Here is a 21,605-nt window from a genome sequence, read left to right on the forward strand (position 1 = left end):
CTGGTTGTTAGCTCTGTTCTTGTTTCTTCCTTGTACTTTTTTTTTTTTTTTTTGACAATTCTTGCTTGATCTTAAAATCTTGTGGCATTGTGAGAACATAAGAGATCATTTGCTAGGAGGTGGCTTTATTTTCTCTCTCTCTTTTTTCTTATTCTTTGCTTTGGTTCCAGTTATTTTTAAGTTAAGCCATACTCTATTTCCAAGAATGTTGAGTGTGTTGTTCACATGTAGTTCAGTTGATCTCTATTTTTCTTTATATTTTTCTATTTATCTTTATTTTATTGCAGGAAATATTGAGGGAGATAGATTTAAGCATCACTAGTTCTTTAAGCTACTCTCATGGCTTCTCTTTCCTCCAGTAAACCAGAGTTCAAATACTCTGCCCGGAGCAACTAGAAGGCATTACTCAAATGTTTCTCAGCCTTCACTTAATTCACTTCTTGAATCTTCATAGCATACCATAGTCTAACCAGGATCAAGGTAAATTTACTTTAAAGTCCTCTTTATTAGAAGTCTCTTACTCATGCTCTTAAAAATACTTACTCTCCCAAAAGTGAGGAAGAAGATTGCTGAGTCTTTAGGAAACAGACCTCCTACATTCAATATGCCTAATGTCCCAGTATAAATAACTCCAGGGTTGAGATCTCCTACATATCTTTCTTGAGAAGAAGAAGCACATCAACAACAAAAAATGTAGCTTCATCACTGCAGTGCATCACTGGAAGAGGCTTAGAGATTATCCGATATGGCTAGAAATTAAAAACTTAAATAAAACGACTTTTTAAAACTGCTATAGTCATTGACCAAGTCATTGCTAGAAATTGGATCTCCTGATTTCTTAGTCCCGTGCTTATGTTTTTGTTTCTGTATCCAATGCATGTTCATTTATTTTATACTTAAGAAAAGAATCACCCACTCCTCTTCCTCATCCCTTCTCCTTTTACAAACATTTAAAAATTAAAACCAAATGAAGATAAGTTAATTTCAGTACAATTATTCTTTTTTCAATCTGTTATAATGATTAGTTTAAATTTCTTACAAGTGACCAATGTCTAAGTGACTTATGGAGAAATACTGATTATTGGCCAAAAGGAAAATTATGTATTACAAGTTAGAAAATTCCAGTACAAAAATAGTATGTTAGAACAGCCTTTCCTTTTAAACCTATGGAATGCTTCATGAATTTGCATGTCATCCTTACTCAGGGGCACACTTATCATCTTCGTATCATTCCAATTTTAATATACATGCTGTCAAATCAAATGCCAGCACTGTTTCTTGTGCTTTCGATGCCTAATTTATATAAGAAAATGCTTCAACAGTATCAAGAACTACATAGTCATTAAGGGTTAAGTTTAGTTGGCTAGCCTGAACAGAAAACCCAGATTTTATATACTTCTCATAAATTACTTTACTGCTAACCAGAGCTTCTGAATAGCAGCGAGAACACCCATAATAGTATTACTTATGTCCTGAGTTGGTATCAAGCCAGTCAAAAGCAAATAAAGTTGATTCCTACATCAACCAGCAAATGTATGATTTCCAGCAACTTTTATGAAATACTGAACACGATTATCAACCTACAATTCTACCATCTATAGACTGGTGATCCTCTGTGGACTCAGGAACTAGATGAACTAGACAATTTTTAGATCCCTTTCCACCAGGACATTCTTTGTCTCTGATATCATACATCAAATCATTATGTTACATAATCAAAGCCCAAAAACATCTACTTCATAATAAACATAAGGACTATATGGAGTTTGGATTTTGATATATTTATGAAGAATTCATTTTTTTTCATCATGCAAAGAATGATTTTCAATATATAAAGGTAGGGTAAATACTGGTCAACATGGATGTTCTAGTCTTAAATACTTAAGGCTCTTTTTTAATATAGCCTTCAAATCTAGGATGAAATGAAGACTGATTTTTCTAGAGACACTTATTTGTCACCAGCATCACCTATGGGTGTTATATACATAGGTGCACATAGCTCTCTGTTTGAGAAGAGATGGAGGTAAGACCCTGTCTTTATATGATGGTTTTCATATAAGTGACATTTTCTCATGTTGTCAGCATTCAATTTTCCACTGATGCACTTACAAGTTTTTCATGAATACTTGAATGCAAATGTGACACTGACCCTGAATGAAGCATGGCTTTCCTCTTAGAGCTTTGGTGCTGAAACAATGGCAAGTAATAAACACTCACCCCTAGCCCATTTCCACTCTTAAGTTTCTCATTGCAAAGTCTCCAACAACTTTTGACCTCTGGACCCAAAGACCATCAATTACCCAGCTGTGGAGCTGGAATATAGTGAACCAGCAGCATCATTTGGCTGTCACCCAGTTAACATCCTATCATAGATTGAAAAGCAATTTGTCCAATATTTCAACTGCCAGGGAAAATTCTTTATTAGCTTTTGGGTAGGTTTGCCTTTCAATCGGATGATTTGAATAGCTTCTGTGGTAGGAGAGATGCTGCCCTCAGATAATGATTTTGCATTTCACCTCATCATTAATGCTTTGGACCTCAAGGGAAGTCACTGTGCCTTTTATGAAGGTCGAAGCATTTTATAACCTTAATAAAGACTCATAGCCTCAGGAATAGCAAGTGTGAGCAAGTGTGGGGGATTGACTGAATAAAAATATAACTAAATTGGCACTTTAGACTACACTCTTTGGAGGACTTCAAATGCAAATCAATAGTTAAAGGCTACAATGACGTCCCAAACTTCAGGGCTGTACACACACACACACACACACACACACACACACACACACAGTGTCATTATTCAAGGAAATATGAGAGAAATTATCTTTTTTTTTGAAAAAAGCATTTTTCTGTAATTTTATGTTTAGTTACTATTTTACATGAGTGCTACAGCAGTTTGATGGACTTGGATTAAAAACAATGAATAGTTGTGGTGATTCTCCATTATTGTAAATTTCTGTCTATATAGTATGTAGGTCACTATATCTTGAAGTGTAAAAGGAATACAATAATCTAGAGTGATTATGAAAACTACACTACATTTCCCAAGGTCACTCTGTCCCAAATATTACTAATAAATTACTGCTTTCAATAGTTTACTTAAAGTTACTCTTCAGAGGAATAATTTCAATTTAAGAATTCAATGGACTCTTTCATATTACCTAGGCTTCTACTTGGCTCCTCCTCCAGGCATAGTTTACTGGCCATAGGAACTGAGAAAAGAAAACAAGAGTCCCTGTAAGAGGCATTGTGATTAAACAATATCTCATCTTCTTTGATGGTCACGGAAACCTTCAGAAGAAGGTATGAAGGTATATTTTTCCTATTTACATACTGTGGATTAGAGAGATGAAATAATTTTGCAAGGTCACATTTTTGAGAAGTATCAAGGCTAAGTTCTGCTGAATTCAACCTGTTCTTCAAATACAGAAAACCATACTGTCTGCTACAGAAACAGAGAGACAGGCCAGGAGGGCAGGAGAATGATCTTGAGGATGACAGTGGTTGGGATGCCCAAAAAGATCCTCTGAATGATAAGACACTTGACCAGGGGGATGGTTCTCAGGCTGAGTCCTGGGAAATCTGACATGACTGGCCAGCCCTGAAGAAAGAAAGGCTCTGGGTTGAGTTAGTAGCTTAAACTCATATCTTAGTAGTCAAAAAGTAGTAGTACCTTTGTAGACTGGCAAGAGACTTGAGTTTCCCAAGCAGTTATGCCATAGGTTATAGGAAGGTTTCAAATATCCAACCAAATTTGTCCAGTACTCTATGAACGTGAGTTATGTGAGGGCAGGGTATGGATCTTTCACTTTACCTCAAATATCTAGAAAATGCTTGCTAAAAGTTAGCTTCTCAATAAATTAATAATGAAGGTGATCAAAACTCAAGCTAGGCAGAAGAAAAATTCAGGGTTAGGGTTCAGACACCCATGTTAAGCCCAAGTCCACTGTTTCTGAGGGCAGGTAGCACTCAGTGCCTGAAACACATTAGTATGAGCAAGAATTCCAAAACTAAGAACAATGCTGATTAAATTTTACTCCTTCATCAAGAACTTTCACATCAATATACTGATGTGTAAAATCAGAGTCTCCCTTGAACTGGCCAGACCTGCATTACAGAGCAGAAAGCCATTTAATTATTTGAGGTTTATTCAATATATTTGTACTGTCTTTGAACTTACGATGATGTATCCACCATTCACTTAAACCTGGAGCTGACCTGTTCTGAGTCACTGCTCCAGCTTCATTAAACACTTTGTCTCAGCACAGGCTCTAAAATATCTTCACCCTCTTAACTCAACCTTAATTGATTCATCCATTCATTCCTTTGTTCTCAAACATTTATTAAAACCAAACTGTGTACCTTGCAATGGGGATAAAGTAGTTAGCTCAGTACCTATCATGGAGCATACCAGTTGTGAGGGAAAGCAGGAAATGATGCAACAATTTCTAATGTAAAAGGCTTTAATAAGGACGAGTATGGAAAGGCAGCAAATCACATGCCTGGTATTGTTTGCCTTCATAGACCTTGCAAATCTTGAGCTGATTATATTCCCTCTTTGCTTTTAAACCAGGACAATTAAAGCCAGATGGCAACATCTGCCTGCAGTTCTATGCACTAACTCCATCCTTTCCTGATCTTGGTTTCCATTTGTCTCCTTTCCTTATCTTCTTTTTTTTTATTGGAGTTCAATTTGCCAACATATAGCATAACACCCAGTGCTCATGCCATCAAGTGCCCCCCTCAGTGCCCAGTCACCCCCACCCCAGCCCACCTCCCTTTCCACCACCCCTTGTTCGTTTCCAGAGTAAGGAGTCTCTCATGTTCTGTCTCCCTTTCTGATATTTCCCACTCATTTTTTCTCCTTTCTCCTTTATTCCCTTTCACTAGTTTTTATATTCCCCAAATGAATGAGACCATATAATGTTTGTCCTTCTCTGATTGACTTATTTCACTCAGCATAATACCCTCCAGTTCCATCCATGTCGAAGCAAACGGTGGGTATTTGTCGTTTCTAATGGCTGAGTGATATTCTATTGTATACACAGACCACATCTTCTTTATCCATTCATCTTTCAATGGACACCAAGGATCCTTCGACATTTCGAGTATTGTGGACATTGCTGCTATAAACATCGGGGTGCAGGTGTCCTGGCGTTTCATTGCATCTGAATCTTTGGGGTAAATCCCCAACAGTGCAATTGCTGGGTCATAGGGCAGATCTATTTTTAACTCTTTGAGGAATATCCACACAGTTTTCCAGAGTGGCTGAACCATTTCACATTCCAACCAACAGTGCAAGAGGGTTCCCCTTTCTCCACATCCTCTCCAACATTTGTGGTTTCCTGTCTTCTTAATTTTCCCCATTCTCAATGGTGTGAGGTGGTATCTCGTTGTGGTTTTGATTTGTATTTCTCTGATGGCAAGTAATGCAGAACATTTTCTCATGTGCATGTTGGCCATGTCTATGTCTTCCTCTGTGAGATTTCTCTTCATGTCTTTTGCCCATTTCATGATTGGGTTGTTTGTTTCTTTGGTGTTGAGTTTAATAAGTTCTTTATAGATCTTGGAAACTAGCCCTTTATCTGATAGGTCATTTGCAAATATCTTCTCCCATTCTGTAGGTTGTCTTGTAGTTTTGTTGACTGTTTCTTTTGCTGTGCAAAAGCTTCTTATCTTGATGAAGTCATTTTTGCTTTTGTTTCTCTTGCCTTCATGGATGCATCTTGCAAGAATTTACTGTGGCCAAGTTCAAAAGGCTGTACCTATGTCTCCTCTAGGATTTTGATGGAATCTTGTCTCACATTTAGATCTTTCATCCATTTTGAGTTTATCTTTGTGTTTGGGGTAAGAGAATGGTCTAGTTTCATTCTTCTGCATGTGGATGTCCAATTTTCCCAGCACCATTTATTGAAGAGACTGTCTTTTTTACAGTGGATAGTCTTTCCTCCTTTATTGAATATTAGTTGCCCATAAAGTTGAGGGTCCACTTCTGGGTTCTCTATTCTGTTCCATTGATCTATGTGTCTGTTTTTGTGCCAGTACCACACTGTCTTGATGACCACAGCTTTGTAGTACAACCTGAAATCTGGTATTGTGATGCCCCCAGCTATGGTTTTCTTTTTTAAAATTCCCCTGGCTATTCAGGGTCTTTCTGATTCCACACAAATCTTAAAATAATTTGTTCTAACTCTCTGAAGAAAGTCCATGGTATTTTGATAGGGATTGCATTAAACGTGTAAAATGCCCTGGGTAACATCGACATTTTCACAATATTAATTCTGCCAATCCATGAGCATGGAATATTTTTCCATCTCTTTGTGTCTTCCTCAATTTCTTTCAGAAATGTTCTATAGTTTTTAGGGTATAGATCCTTTACCTCTTTGGTTAGGTTTATTCCTAGGTATCTTATGCTTGTGGGTGCAATTGTAAATGGGATTGACTCCTTAATTTCTTTTTCTTCAGTCTCATTGTTAGTGTAGGGTAATGCAATTGACTTCTGGGCATTGATTTTGTATCCTGCCACGCTGCCAAATTGCTGTAGGAGTTCTAGCAATCTTGGGGTTGAGGCTTTTGGGTTTTCTATGTAGAGTATCATGTCATCGGTGAAGAGGGAGAGTTTGACTTCTCCTTTGTCAATTTGAATGCCTTTAATGTCTTTTTGTTGTCTGATTGCTGAGGCTAGGACTTCCAGTACTATGTTGAATAGCTGTGGTGAGAGTGGACATCCCTGTCTTGTTCTGATCTTAGGGGAAAGGCTCCCAGTGCTTCCCCATTGAGAATGATATTTGCTGTGGGCTTTTCAGAGATGGCTTTTAAGATGTTGAGGAATGTTCCCTCTATCCCTACACTCTGAAGAGTTTTGAACAGAAATGGATGCTGTATTTTATCAAATGCTTTCTCTGCATCTATTAAGAGGATCATATGGTTCTTGGCTTTTCTCTTGCTGGTATAATGAATCACATTGATTGTTTTACAAGTGTTGAACCAGCCTTGTCTCCCAGGAATAAATCCTATTTGGTCATGGTGAATAATTTTCTTAATGTACTGTTGGATCCTATTGGCTATTATCTTGTTGAGAATTTTTGCATCCATCTTCATCAGGGATATTGGTCTGTAATTCTCCTTTTTGGTGGGGTCTTTGTCTGGTTTTGGAATTAAGGTGATGCTGGCCTCATAGAACGAATTTGGAAGTACTCCATCTCTTTCTATCTTTCCAAACAGCTTTAGGAGAATAGGTATGGTTTCTTCTTTAAACGTTTGATAGAATTCCCCTGGGAAGCCATCTGGCCCTGGACTCTTGTGTCTTGGGAGGTTTTTGATGACTGCTTCAATTTCCTCCCTGGTTATTGGCCTGTTCGGGTTTTCTATTTCTTCCTGTTCCAGTTTTGGTAGTTTGTGGCTTTCCAGGAATGCGTCCATTTCTTCTAGATTGCCTAATTTATTGGCGTATAGCTGTTCATAATATGTTTTTAAAATCGTTTGTATTTCCTTGGTGTTGGTAGTGATCTCTCCTTTCTCATTCATGATTTTATTAATTTGAGTCTTCTCTCTCTTCTTTTTAATAAGGCTGGCTAATGTTTTATCTATCTTATTAATTCTTTCAAAGAACCAACTCCTGGTTTTGTTCATCTGTTCCACAGTTCTTCTGGTCTCGATTTCGTTGAGTTCTGCTTGAATCTTTATTAACTCCCTTCTTCTCCTGGGTGTAGGATCTATTTGCTGTTTTTTCTCTAGCTCCTTTATGTGTAAGGTTAGCTTTTGTATTTGAGTTCTTTCCAGTTTTTGAATGGATGCTTGTATTGCGATGTATTTCCCCCTCAGGACTGCTTTTGCTGCATCCCAAAGATTTTGAACGGTTGTATCTTCATTCTCATTAGTTTCCATGAATCTTTTTAATTCTTCCTTAATTTCCTGGTTGACCCTTTCATCTTTTAGCAGGATGGTCCTTAACCTCCACGTGTTTGAAGTCCTTCCAAACTTCTTGTTGCGATTTAGTTCTAATTTGAAGGCATTATGGTCTGAGAATATGCAGGGGATGATCCCAATCTTTTGGTATCGATTCAGACCCGGTTTGTGACCCAGTATGTGGTCTATTCTGGAGAAAGTTCCATGTGCCCTTGAGAAGAATGTGTATTCAGTTGAGTTTGGATGTAAAGTTCTGTAGATATCTGTGAAATCCATCTGGTCCAGTGTATCATTTAAAGCTCTCGTTTCTTTGGAGATGTTGTGTTTAGAAGACCTATCAAGTGTAGAAAGCGCTAGAGTTACTATTGAAAGATATGAATTTAGTGTCATCATAATACCTATTCAGTCCCTGTTTTTGTGGATTGTTCCCTTGGACTTTCTCTTTCTTTTACAGAGTCCCCCTTAATATTTCTTGGAGGACTTGCTTTGTGGTCACATATTCTTTCAGTTTCTGCCTATCTTGGAAGTTCTTTATCTCTCCTTCTATTCTCAATGAGAGCCTTGCTGGATAAAGTATTCTTGACTGTATGTTCTTGTCATTTAGGACCCTGAATATATCCTGCCAGCCCTTTCTGGCCTGTCAGGTCTCTGTGGAGAGGTCTGCTGTTATCCTAATGCTTCTCCCCATAAAAGTTAGGGATTTCTTGTCTCTTGCTGCTTTAAGGATCTTCTCTTTTCTTTGGAATTTGCAAGCTTCACTATTAAATGTCAAGGTGTTGAGCGGTTTTTATTGATTTTAGGGGGTGGGGATCTCTCTATTTCCTGGATCTGAATGTCTGTTTCCCTTCCCAGATTAGGAAAGTTTTCAGCTATGATTTGTTCAAATACATATTCTGGACCTCTATCCCTTTCGGCGCCCTCAGGAACCCCAATTAAACGCAGATTTTTCTTTCTCAGGCTATCATTTATTCCCCTTAACCTATCCTCATGATCTTTTAATTGTTTTTCTCTTTTTTCCTCAGTTTCTCCCTTTGCCATCAACTTGCCTTCTATGTCACTCACTAGTCCTTCTACCTCATTAACCCTCGTTGTTAGGACCTCTAGTTTGGATTGCATCTTATTCAATTGATTTTTAATTTTTGCCTGATTAGATCTAAATTCTGCAGTCATGAAGTCTCTTGAATCCTTTATGCTTTTTTCTAGAGCCACCAGTAGCTTTATAATTGTGCTTCTGAATTGGCTTTCTGACATTGAAGTATAATCCAAATTTTGTAACTCTGTGGGAGAGAGGACTGTTTCTATTTCTTTTCAGGTGAGTTTTTCCTTCTAGTTATTTTGCTCAGTGCAGAGTGGCCAAACACAAGTTGTATTGGAAAAGGAGAAAAAGAGAGAAGAGAAAAAAGAAACGAAAAAGAAAAAAAAGAAGAGAAAAAATAAGGTGGGGTGGAAGCAAACAGAAAACAAAAAAACAAGTGGAGTATCCTCTGATTCTATATACTGTAAATCCCTGGAACTTTCCAGTGCTCTTTGGTCAATAACTTGTTTTTCCCCTGTTGGTCTAGAGGGTCTTCTGGGGGAGGGGCCTGCTGTACTGATTCTCAGGTGTGAGCACTTGGGGGAGCTGCTCAGCTCTCTGCCTGGTGCCGGGCTCAGTGGGAGTTGTTTATCCGGTTTATCCTGTGAGGCCACTGTGATTCTCAGTGGGGGCTGTTTATCTTGTGAGGCCCCAGGAGGAACAACATTAGTGGCGGAGGCCAGCTCTCTAGCCCTGGAGTCAGCTCCAGCAGTAACTACCGCAGCTCCCAGTCCACAGGGGCCTGGATGCTCCGGGGGCAGAGCACGGATCTGCACAGCTCGGGGGGGCAGGAACATCCTCGCTGTCCTGGGCCCTCCCGGCCTCTGCCTGTCCCGGGGGGAGCACGGGATCCTGGGCTGTGTCCCCCGGCTCCTGGGCTCCGGGGCCTGCACTGCTGGAATCGCGCTCCTGGCCGGGCAGCCCCCTCTGCGCTGAGCCGCCTCTGAGCTGCTCCCGAGTCCAGCCGTTTGCGCTGCAGCCTTTTAGGGAGCTCGGCGTGCTCTCCCCAGGGTGGCAGGTCCTCTGTTAATGTCTCAGGGAGCCTGAGGGCATCCCCGCCCCTCCTGTGACTCCCTGCAAGCACCTTTAGGACCGGGAAGATTGGTGAAGCCCCTGCTTCTCCAGGACGGGGCTTTCCTGTCCTGGGGACACTCCTCTCAGCCTTAGCCCAGCTCCTCGGGGGGCCTCTCCCCCTTGGATGCCTTTTGTTTCTTTATTTCTTTTTTCCCCCCGTCTTCCTACCTTAATAAAAGCGTGAACTCTTCTCACTGTAGCATTCCAGCTGTTCTCTCTTTAAATCTCAGGCCGGGGATCCCTGGGTGGCGCAGCGGTTTGGCGCCTGCCTTTGGCCCAGGGCGGATCCTGGAGACCCGGGATCGAATCCCACATCGGGCTCCCGGTGCATGGAGCCTGCTTCTTCCTCTGCCTGTGTCTCTGCCTCTCTCTCTCTCTCTGTGACTATCATAAGTAAATAAAAATTTAAAAAAAATTAATAAAAATAAAAATAAAAATAAAAAATAAATCTCAGGCCGAATTCCTAGGTTTTCAGGATGATTTGAAAGTTATCTAGGTAACTTGGTGGGGACAGGTGACTTGGGGACCCTACTCTTCCGCCATCTTGCCCCTCCCCCTCCTTTCTTTATCTTCTAACTTCATTCTCATCCTAAGTTGCCTCAATGAGCAGGATGAGATAAGGTATGAGGCAATACATATACCATCCCAGAAATACTCATCTCTTAGGCATCTGGTGACTTCCGACATTGTGAACTGTCTTGTGTATTTATTTTTCCCTTCTAGAAAACTATGCTGAGAGTTAGATTGAAATTCCTCAATACTTAAACATTTGAGGGGCCTAATGTATTACTTCCAATACAAGGAAGTAAGACAGAGGTATCAAGACCATGCATTCCTTTATTCATTCATACTTTCCTTCATTCACCACTTAGTCATTATGGGCCATCTTGCACCAGGTACTGTCTTAAGCACTGGGAGATTAAATAGTACAAATTTTAAAAAGCTAAAAATCTTTGCCCTCATGGAGATTGCATTCTAGAAGAACAGATAACAACAAATATATATGTTCTGTTCAAAGGCAAGGTATGTTGGGTGCCTGGGTGGCTCAGTTGGTTAAGCATCTGACTCTTGGTTTCTGCTCAGGTCCTGATCTCATGGCTTGTGAGATGGAGCCCCACATGAGGCTCTACACTCAGTGGGAGTTGGCTTGGATATTCTCTCTCCCTCTGCACCTTCCCCTGCTCATACTCTCACTCAAATAAATACATCTTTTAAAAATTGAGACATATTATGAAAAAAGATGACACAAGGAATGGGAATAGAGATAGGTTACTGTTTTATACAAGGCCAGAGATAGAATATCTGCTAATAGGTTTAAGGAATATGAAAAAATGGTTGTGAGGTTTCAACTGAGCCATCCAGGTGCCCCTGGTCATAAGGATTTTTAGGGAAAAAACTTCCAGGCAGAGAAAACCAAGACTGCAAAGACCCTAATACAGGAGTTTGTTGGCAAGTCTGAAGAATACTGAGGAGGTCGTCACTGTGACTGGAGTAGAATAATGGGGGTAACATGCATGATGGGAAGGTAGAGATCTTTAGAGGGGTCCCTCTGAAACAAACCAGGAGAGAGACAGTGTGGCTTAGATGAGAGTGGCATCTATGCAGATGTTGCAAAAATAATTAGACTCCGGAGACATTCTGGGAGGAAAGCTGAGGTGTTTGGCCAATAAATGTGAGGCTGGAGGTCAGCAACCAGGGTTCTAGAAATAGGAAACAGCCAGAGGACTGGTCAAGTTGACTAGATTGAGTAAAATTAGGGTGAGCAAGTACAGTCAAGCAATGAGGAAGGGGCAATCAAGAATGGGGTAAGGGCAAGGAAAGGGAGAAAAGCAATCTCAGGACCAAGAGTAGCCTCATTTTATGCTTAGGGAAACCCCAAAAGCTGTGCTGATTGCCAGTGACCAAGAACTGTTGGTAACAACTGTGGGGCCAGCTCTCACAGTGCCTTACATAGGACAGAGACACATCCTGAAAAGCCCATCCACAGAATTCTGTGGACTCGCCCTATTGAGAAAATTGGCTTACAAGAAGTTACTTGAGTAACCTGTGAGCAAAATAACTATCACGTGGATTCCCAGACTGATCCACCTGTGGATGAGTTCTCCTCCACAATACACTGGTCATGAGGGTACTTTTTTTCTTGTGTGTACTGAAGTATTTCTTTGTGAATATGATTACATTTTAATCTGTGTATTTGCTCTGATATTCCCAAAGATGGTAGACATTTTAAGATGTGATAAACTGTCGGATCTTTCTATTCATATCTCCCAAACTATCACTCCCTCCATTCTGGCTAAAACCAAGGATGACTTTTGTTACCTTACTTAAGACACAGGGAGAACTCATTTAGATTTGTATTCTAACTAGTCTTACTCCCTGAGACTTTATTTCCCTGACAAGTGATGACTTTTTAAACTTTTACAATGAAGTATTTAGATCACAACAATGCTTTTAGGTTGTATCCATCAGGGATTGTATTCATGAAGCTAAGCATAAGCTCTTTTAATATGAAAAGATATTATATGTATATTATATGCATTTATAAAATGTATTTTATGTGTAACATCATCTGTATTTTGTATATATATTATTCATTTTATCTATGTACCTTCCACTATATTGTAATGAATGATTCAGCTCATTCTAGAATAAGAATCCTGCTTCTCAACTCTACAGATTAGATGCTACTAAAATAAAAATATACATGACATTTTAAGGGCAAAACCTTCCTCTCTCTTATTTGAAGAAAGAAGTTTATATTAAGCTGGGACATAGGAAAAACAGAAGTAAGATTATTACCCTGAAGGATTAGCAATAAAAGAAAAAAAAAAGAAAGGAAGGAAGGAAGGAAGGAAGGAAGGAAGAAAAGAAAGAAGAAAGAAAGAAAGAAAGAAAGAAAGAAAGAAAGAAAGAAAGAAAGAAAGAAAGAAGAAAGGAAGGAAAGAAGGAAGGAAGGAAGGAAGGAAGGAAGGAAGGAAGGAAGGAAGGAAGGAAGGAAGGAACAAGCCACCAAAACCCTATAAGTCATGAAGGACAATGGTGGAGAAGGAAGAAGGTAATGGAAGAGCGAGATTATCATATCTCTGGGGAATGATGCTTTACCCCTGGCCTGTGGGAAGAAGGTAGATGACCAAGTAAGTTAAAGACTCTCAAGATAAAATAGTTTATCAAATATTTCCATGCATTTAAAGAACAATTCTTCCTCCCTAATGAAATGTATCATCTGCTGTCACTTTAAATAAATAAATAAACACACAAATAAAAAAATAAATAAGTAAATAAAAAAATAAACAAAAAACAAGCATTTTCTTCTAGAAGGCTATTTCTGAATTTCAGTAGCTCCTACCATGTGGAAAGTCCTCTGTTATAAAGTAACGAAGAGCAACAAATAGATTTGGGGTGGGAAAATAAAACTAGTTCTTAAAAGAAAGTGATCATCCTCTAAAGCTCATGTGTAGTGACTTGAAGCTATTTTAAAATGTGTTTTAAAAAAAATCATATGATTCCAATTTTATTCCTATGATATACGGATTTTGGTATAAAGAAGTCCTGGCTATAATTCTTCATTAATTTTCAAACCACATTTATCATTATTAGAAGTTTTATGGGGGCCATAAAAATAACAATTGTTGTTAATAGCTATGAAAGCCTACTTACAAAAAATAGAAAAGGGAGTAAAGGTCATGATGAAACAACTCTCTCTCTCTCTCTCTCTCTCTCACACACACACACACACACACTCCACACAAATACCCATCAAATAAAAGAAAATGTTCAACTTTATAAACAATGCAATAAAACCAATGCCATTATTTTCACCTATCAAATTGACTAAGATCTTCCTAAAAAATCATATTCAAGTTGACAATGAATCTTTTATGAAATAAATGGGCTTTCTCTTTCATTGAATAGATGATAAGTTGGTATTTTTAGGGGAACAGTTTGGCAATATAAGCTCGAATCACTAAAAATGTTGATATATTTTGATCCAAATAGCTTACATCTGGAAATTCACCCTGAGAGAATAAGTGTTGAATTATACATTGATGCTAAATGGTGTTTATCAAAGTGTTAATTGCAATAATGAAATATTATGAACATGCAAATATTCAAGAATAAAGAATATTTTAATAAATTATGGTGTGTTATGTGGAGATTAAGCATAGCTTGAAAATGGCATACTTTTTAAACATTTTTTCTAATATAACACAATGGGAAAATTAAGATACAAACTATATATTTGGTAAGATTACAACTATACTGAATATACACACATATATATACATATACACATACACATAAATAAGTAAATAACTGATCTTCACATGTTATATAAGGTAAGAATAAAAAGGGTGAAATAAAAATTCACCAAAACATTAGCTGTGTTTTTAAGACTATGGGTGACTTTTATTAAATTTTCTTATTTACATATTTCTCTCTAACCTAGTTTGTAAGCCAGAGAGATGGAGATAAACATGGGTTTTTAAAACCTCGTGTTTTGTGCCGAGTGTTTAGTTGTTCAAGCGAAAACAGAAAAAATAAACAGGCAAATGCAGCCATTAAATATCTCCAAAGCCCAGTGTTGCAGAGAAAGCTGCAGACTGACAACTCTGAGGATAATGTATGGGTGACCAAGGGAAGCAGCATGAATATTTTCTCTTATGAAAGAACCATGAGATTTTGCATATTTAATGTAAAGCTGTGAAAATGTCTGTTTTCATGATCTGATATGAAAGATCTGCACACATAAAAAGTCCTCAGAGTTCAATTTGTCTACTTTGCTGGAACACTGAGTCAGTCTCTCCTGGGAGGCCACCTTCCCTTTCACAGAGTCTGCATGTTGTGGTAAGCCAACATTCGCCCAAATAGGACATAGGCTCATTTTACTTATATATTTTTGCGTGTGTGAAATAGGAATGTTATTTTCCACATGTCTATGGATGATACAGCATCACAGAATATTTTCACTTTCTTCAAGTTTTATGCATTCCTTTCTCTATACGTTTGTTCATTCTCTTATTCCTCTTAAGATGAACCCTTGTTTTCTCCTCTGCTTATACAAGTCTAATATCTTCTCCAAGGCCCAAGATAAGGCTCCCATCACCCATGAAAACCTCTTGACTAAGGGTCCTCAGTGTCTCTCTCCCTTTATCATTTCAAGCTCTACACAATTTAACAACTGATCACAGAGTAATTTTTTCCACAGCTTTCCAATTAGTTCAGGGATATTAGAAGGCGGCAACCTTGAGGTCCAATTGTCCTTTTTTATTCCCCCAATGCCTAATTCAGTGTTGATTATGATAAAGGCTAATCGAATGATTTCCAAACATGTCTGAAGTAGTTCAGCATTCCTTTGGTAGGTTTTTAGCAAAAACAATTTAATGCATTGGGTAGCATGAGGTTTTTAAAGAGAGCACTCCAAGGAACATAAGAGAACTTGGACCAGATGGGTCTTCATTTCAATATGGCAGGGGAACATTTCCAATGCTGAAGGACTGCTTCTTTCCACCTCCTCCTGTGTAAACTCTGGCTTGTCACACCTTAATTATTTAACAGCCCCTGACTGGCATGAAACCAGAAGATACTGGCTCATTAATGTTCCATTCCAGCACACATTCTTTCCAAAAGCCTTTAAGAAACTCATGAATATTTCATTGTCTCCATAAGTGCCAGGAAGATGGCACCATTATCTAAGAAACTGAATGCTACTTGCTAGGTTTGCTTCCCTGAGCTACTTACTCCCAAACAGGGCACATTCCCTCAACAATCCTTTGAGTGAGCCATACACAGGTGACATAAATGAAAAGCAGAATTTTAAACAGGGCAGTCAATAATAGAAAGCATGGAGGGGAGGAGGCTTCTCTTTAAAGGCAGATATCTGCTGTAGATTGTGCATACAAATTCAATCAGAGCTCAGGAGAGATTAATAAAAGTTTAATCTAATCTAATTTCTTAGTGGCACTTAATGAAAATAAAACACAAAAACTGAGGGAGGTAAATCTGACCACAGAAAATGTCTTAATAGACAAGGGAAAAGACTCTGGGCTTCTTCCTTTCTTTCCTTTTCTCTCTTGCTCCCCCCACCACACCCCACCTTTTTTTTTTTTTTTTTCTTTTTACAGACAACACTTCAAGCCAAGAACACTCTAGGGAGTTTGAATATTTAATGTTATGCTTTCCCACCCTCTTCTTTCACACTCTTCCCTATATGCTCAAGAGCCATATGATTGGGGCCATAAGGAAAAGCTGCTTTACTCAAATATATCCAAGCTGTGAGCCAATTTTGAAAATAGAAACTTAAAAAAAAAAAAAAAAGAGTACCACATTTCAAAGTATCCCAGGTCCATGATGGCTAGTGAATTATAGGACATAGAACATAATCATAAACCTTGGGCTTGTTGAATGAGATAATATTTTCCAAATACTTATTCCACTTAAATGTGCATTTGACACCCTAGAACTCCTGCAAAAGGCACAGGCATTATTTTCTGATTTTATAGGTGAGAAAAATGACACAGAGGAGTTAAGTGATTTGTCTCAAGAAAATACATAGCTATCTGATGGTAGATCTAACTGTAAAATGCATATCTACTGATCAGTCCTGATCTCTTTAATTGAAACAATGTACTGTTTTCCTAAGGGACATTCCTTTCCTGGAGACTTGATATTCTCTGGGCAAGATTAACACCAATATAGGCACTGTTTCAAGGTCTATTAAAATTGGGAGCAAGACCTAGTTCAAAATTGGCATGAGAAAAAAATTGTATGAAAAACCTGGAAATATCTACAACTGACAACTAATTATCTTCCCCCCCCCATAACTTAAAAGTACTGTTTGAAAAGATATGACCACTAAGAATGTCATTTAGAGCACAGAATTGGGTATGAACTCAACAACTCAGCACCACTCATTTGAATTCATTAGACCATGTTCCTTTCTTTTTGTTCCCAAAGGCATATTTTATTCTATTTTCATGAAAGGGACAGGTCATTATCTGCAATTTGACAAGAGAGGAGACAATTAAAATGCAGATTGACCATTACTAAAATAATAATAGAATTATCATATTATAACTTCGGCTGGTAACATGCACTTTTTTTATATACATATAACTAAATACAATTCTGGGTACAATCTCTTAAAATTTTGCTCTTATCTAAAATTGTCTTTCTGATAACCAATCTAGTAGTTTGACCTAGAATGCTCTTCTTCTGTGGCCAATCAACTTTGCATATAGGCAGTTACATACAACAAATAATACTGGGTGATTTGAGGCACATAGAGTACTAGTCCCCTACCAGTCCCCACCTATTGATGGAACAGTATTGCTAAAAACAGTGGTGCTTCTAAGGTTCAGCCACTGCAGTGTGGTTCCCAGAGAACCCTGAGACTGGACATAGAATTAAGACCTTAAATGCCAGCCCTATACCATGAAAAAGTTTTCAGGCAACCTAAATGGGCTTCTCAGGTGGAAGGTGGCCCTCAAATCCTTATCATCTATAAGCATCCACCAAATAAATATTGGATGGATGTGTTAAATCTATTTAGGTGAGATTAATTACTCTTCTTTGCAAATGTGTCAAAGAAGCCAGGAAAAGGAAGGCAGACACAAAAACTGGCAAGACTATATGAACTAACATGACATAAATGTCACAAATGCACTGATTGAGTTTCTATAGTGCAAGATCCTTGCACTGGGAAGCAGAAACACTGAATTGTAATCCCAGATCTGTCACTAAATAGAAATAAATGTATCTTCCTAGCCTATCTTCCAGTGCTGTGTCAGGATTAGATAACTAATGTGAAAGTTAGACAATAATAAAAGTGAAAATGCTCTTAGTAGTAGTTTATTGGTATGAATACTATTAGTAGATAAAGCAAAAATAAAAAGGTAATATAAAAATCCAGTTACAGAAATATCTAAGTCCTTTGTCACACAGTGTAACTATGCAGCTTTATATTCTATATAGTGCATATTTATAACTGAGGAGATTGTTTGTGGCCTGGAAACTAAAATTAAAAGTAATTACACAAGAATGTTCTAAAAATTCCCTGGTAATGTTCATCAAAATTCTGGGAAATAGGAATTTTTTCTTTTCTAATTTATATCCCAGGTTCCTATTTCTGAAATCTAATACCACATATTTCCTTCAGAATCTCATTTCCCAATTAAGCTATCTCAATGTCTATAGTGGTTAAACACCAATAAAATACGTATTGCACTCACTTGTGTTCAAATCTGCATTTAGCCCTGGGAAACATGCAGGAGTAGAAGACATCCCTAGTACTGAAGAAGTTTAAAATTTAACCTCATGGGAATTTACAATCAAGTTATATAATTTTTTTTAGGACTAGAAATGAAGCCAGAGCTGAAATGTGGTATAAGACCAGATTCCCCATAATACCCAAGGAAAACGAGCCCCTGTGACTCATTCACATATCCCTTCTTACCCTCTCATGTTTTAAAATCTCCTTTCAGGGGCACCTGGGTGGTACAGTGGTTCAGCGTCTGCCTTTGGCTTCCGTGGTGATCCTGGGGTCCTGAGATCAAGTCCCACATTGGGCTCCCCACAGGGAGCCTGCTTCTCCGCCTATATCTTTGCCTCTCTTGCTGTGTCTCTCATGAATAGATAAATCTTTACAAATAAAAAGATAAAAATAAAATCTCCTTTCACACCCTCCCCACCCCACATCTAGTGACAATATTACCTTGTTCCTCACTTTTAGCCAAGCCTCTTGAAAGCTGCTTGTTTCTTGAGGGCCTGTCTACATCACACCACTTGCCCATGGTAATCACAAACACCAATTACTGCCAACTGAGATTTTATCTGACAAATTCCACCTAGCATGGCTAGTTCACTTGAGGTACATATAGTCTGCTGCCCAAGTTATTACAGGAAAAAATTCATCCAAACTTTCTGCCCCTGCAGTACATGGCCACATATCTTTTCCATCTCTGATACAGGCTCCACTCCGTTTGCTGCCTGCCACTATCCTTTGCCACGTGCTTTAGGTATTTGCGATAGTAGCACTCTACCTCTGTATTAGTGAGGATAATAAAAAATGCTATTAAAAAATCCCAATGCCTTAAAATAATGATAAAAATCTCTCTCTTCTAGCAGGGCAAATGAAATCAGAGCCCTCTGAAATGGGAGTATCACATGATGGCAGGACCCCAGATCCCTGAGTGGCCAACTAGGGAACCTTTTTTTCCATTAAACTGTGTGAGGTGAGAAACATAAAATATTCTCAGTGTTTTGTCACTGATATTTTGAGATCGTTTGTTGTAACAGGTAGAATCATCCTGACTCATGAACTATCCCCCTTAAAATCCTACTTGCTTCATTGACCACTACCCACTATAAACCCAGTTGCCTAAACCAGGAACCTGGGCATGAATTTGGTTTTTACTTTTTTTTTCTTATTCCCTTCCTTCAATCTCTCACAAAGACTTTTTGATTCTACCTCCATATGTGACATCTTTGAGATGTATGTATTTCTTGGTACCACCAGCACACAATCTCATTTCTGGTGACCAATATTCTTTCCCAAATTACACAGCCTCAAAGCACTTTATCCTTCATTTCAACTTCTAGACCCAATAATCCGTTTTCCACAAGGCATCCTGAGTGATTTTTTAAGGGTCCAGCCTGGTCATATCATTTCTCTGCTTATTATCTTTCAAGGAATTGCCATTGCCACAGGATATAGTTCTAATTACTTAGATCAGTTATTAAGACCTCTCATGACCTGGTCCCCTTTTCTCATCAGCCTCAATTTGCCACTTGCCCTTCAACACCACACACTTTTCTGAAGGCTTTCTGAGCCTTTGCAATCCGTAACTTCTACCTCAAGCTCTTATAATGACTTCATGTCCTCTTCCCCCTTATTTTTTATTTTAAATTTTACTTTTTGGAAGTCTTTCTTGACTCCCTAAAATAGTTGGATCATGTATCTCGTGTCACGTTGTCACAGAATATCGATCTTATCTGTAACCACTGTCTTTTTGTCGCTTTCCCTAAACTCTACATTCCTTATGGTCAAGGACTGGGGCTCAGTGTGCTCAATACATATTGAATAAGTGAACGATTAGCCCTCTCTTTGTATAAACAGTTGCTTGTGGAGAGGTCAGTATAATTACAGCCAAAAGTCTTTAAAATCTCCAGTTTATAAGAAGTCTTACCTGCAGTCTTAAATGCACAAGATTCCCACTATTTTGCCCCTCTTTGATATATTGAATATATAGAGAGCTAGTGGCCAAATGTCTAGGAAAAAAACCCTAGAAGTTTAATATGAATATTTATATTCTTACATTTTTTTTAATATGGAATGCTTCATGAATTTGCGTGTCATCCTTGTGCAGTGATTTTAGTATATATGCTGCCAAAGCAAGCACTACATTCTTACATTTCTATTCCATAAGCTAATTATTTTGAAAAGTTTGCCTATTGCTACAGACACACACAAATAAACATAAATGAAAGCACTTTTGCATTTTTCAAATATAAGTGAAATTCATAAGACCTGCATGCATATCTAGAAGCACATTCACCAGATATATCCACATAAGCACAATTCCAAACAAGGCAAAAGATTGAACTTAAATAGTAAGCCCTTAGAATCAAAATCAACAAGAAAACCTAATCTAATAATATTGCAGTGTTCATCCTTTCAGTAGTCCCAATTTTACCCTTGACAATAATCAATGCCTTTTCTTATGATTTTCTTTTTGTGATTTATCCCAAAAATGTAAACAAACTCATCTAAATGGGCTCATCTAAAAATACTGAGTTCCGTTTAATAAATTCCTTTTTATTGGAAACAATTTGTGTCCAAAAACCCCAAGTGGGTCATTAAAGCAATTATTGTGACTGTGTAATTTTACTGCCCAAATTACCTAAATAAATAGTATTTACTGCAGCAAAATGAAAGCTTACTGTCTTTTCACTTACTTTCAAATGAAAAGGAGGAACTGTTCCTGATGTTCTCAAAACTCCACACTGCTCATAGACATGATGGTTTCTGATTCATGAGAACTCCATTGCTTCAGTCCCATAGGTATAACATGCTTTTAAAGCATATTCACATTTGTTGTCTTATTTTTTCACATTTCATATTTAATAATTGTATTCTAATTTCACAGTTATTGAAGCTATATAACAGCTGTGCTATTCTATATCTAGACTGGCTGCAAGTAACATTACGTGTTTGCCACCTGTCCTAGAATTCATTCTTAGTCTTTTTAGAGGCATGCATAACTCTTAAAGCATCCATGCTTGTATTCAAATCTGTTTATCTTTTAAATTAGACAGGTTAAAAAATTGTTGTCTATAAAAAAGAAAAATAAAATCTGAATATTCCTTCCTAAAGGCTAATTTTAGGGGCTTTGGAAAGGGCTTCCCTTTTACTGTAAACATGTTCTTATAGTGCATGAAAAAGGCTCTAATAACCTTTAATCAGGCATGAATCTTCTTTCTATTCATATACATAAAGCTGAAAATGCAAAGAGGAGAAAGAGGAGAAAATGAACAACATACAATGTCTGGT

The 21,605-nt window shown here is 38.0% G+C and overlaps 1 non-coding gene across 1 annotated transcript; it reads right to left on the reverse strand.

Moving 5' to 3' along the window:
• Positions 1-1,160: 1,160 nt before the first annotated feature.
• LOC112648964 (U6 spliceosomal RNA) lies at positions 1,161-1,264 on the reverse strand. Its single transcript, XR_003129403.1, has one exon. It is a non-coding gene; the product is annotated as a U6 spliceosomal RNA (small nuclear RNA).
• Between the last annotated feature and the right edge of the window lie 20,341 nt (positions 1,265-21,605).

Source organism: Canis lupus, chromosome 7 (genome assembly GCF_003254725.2).
Source record: "Canis lupus dingo isolate Sandy chromosome 7, ASM325472v2, whole genome shotgun sequence".
Lineage (NCBI taxonomy): Eukaryota > Metazoa > Chordata > Mammalia > Carnivora > Canidae > Canis > Canis lupus.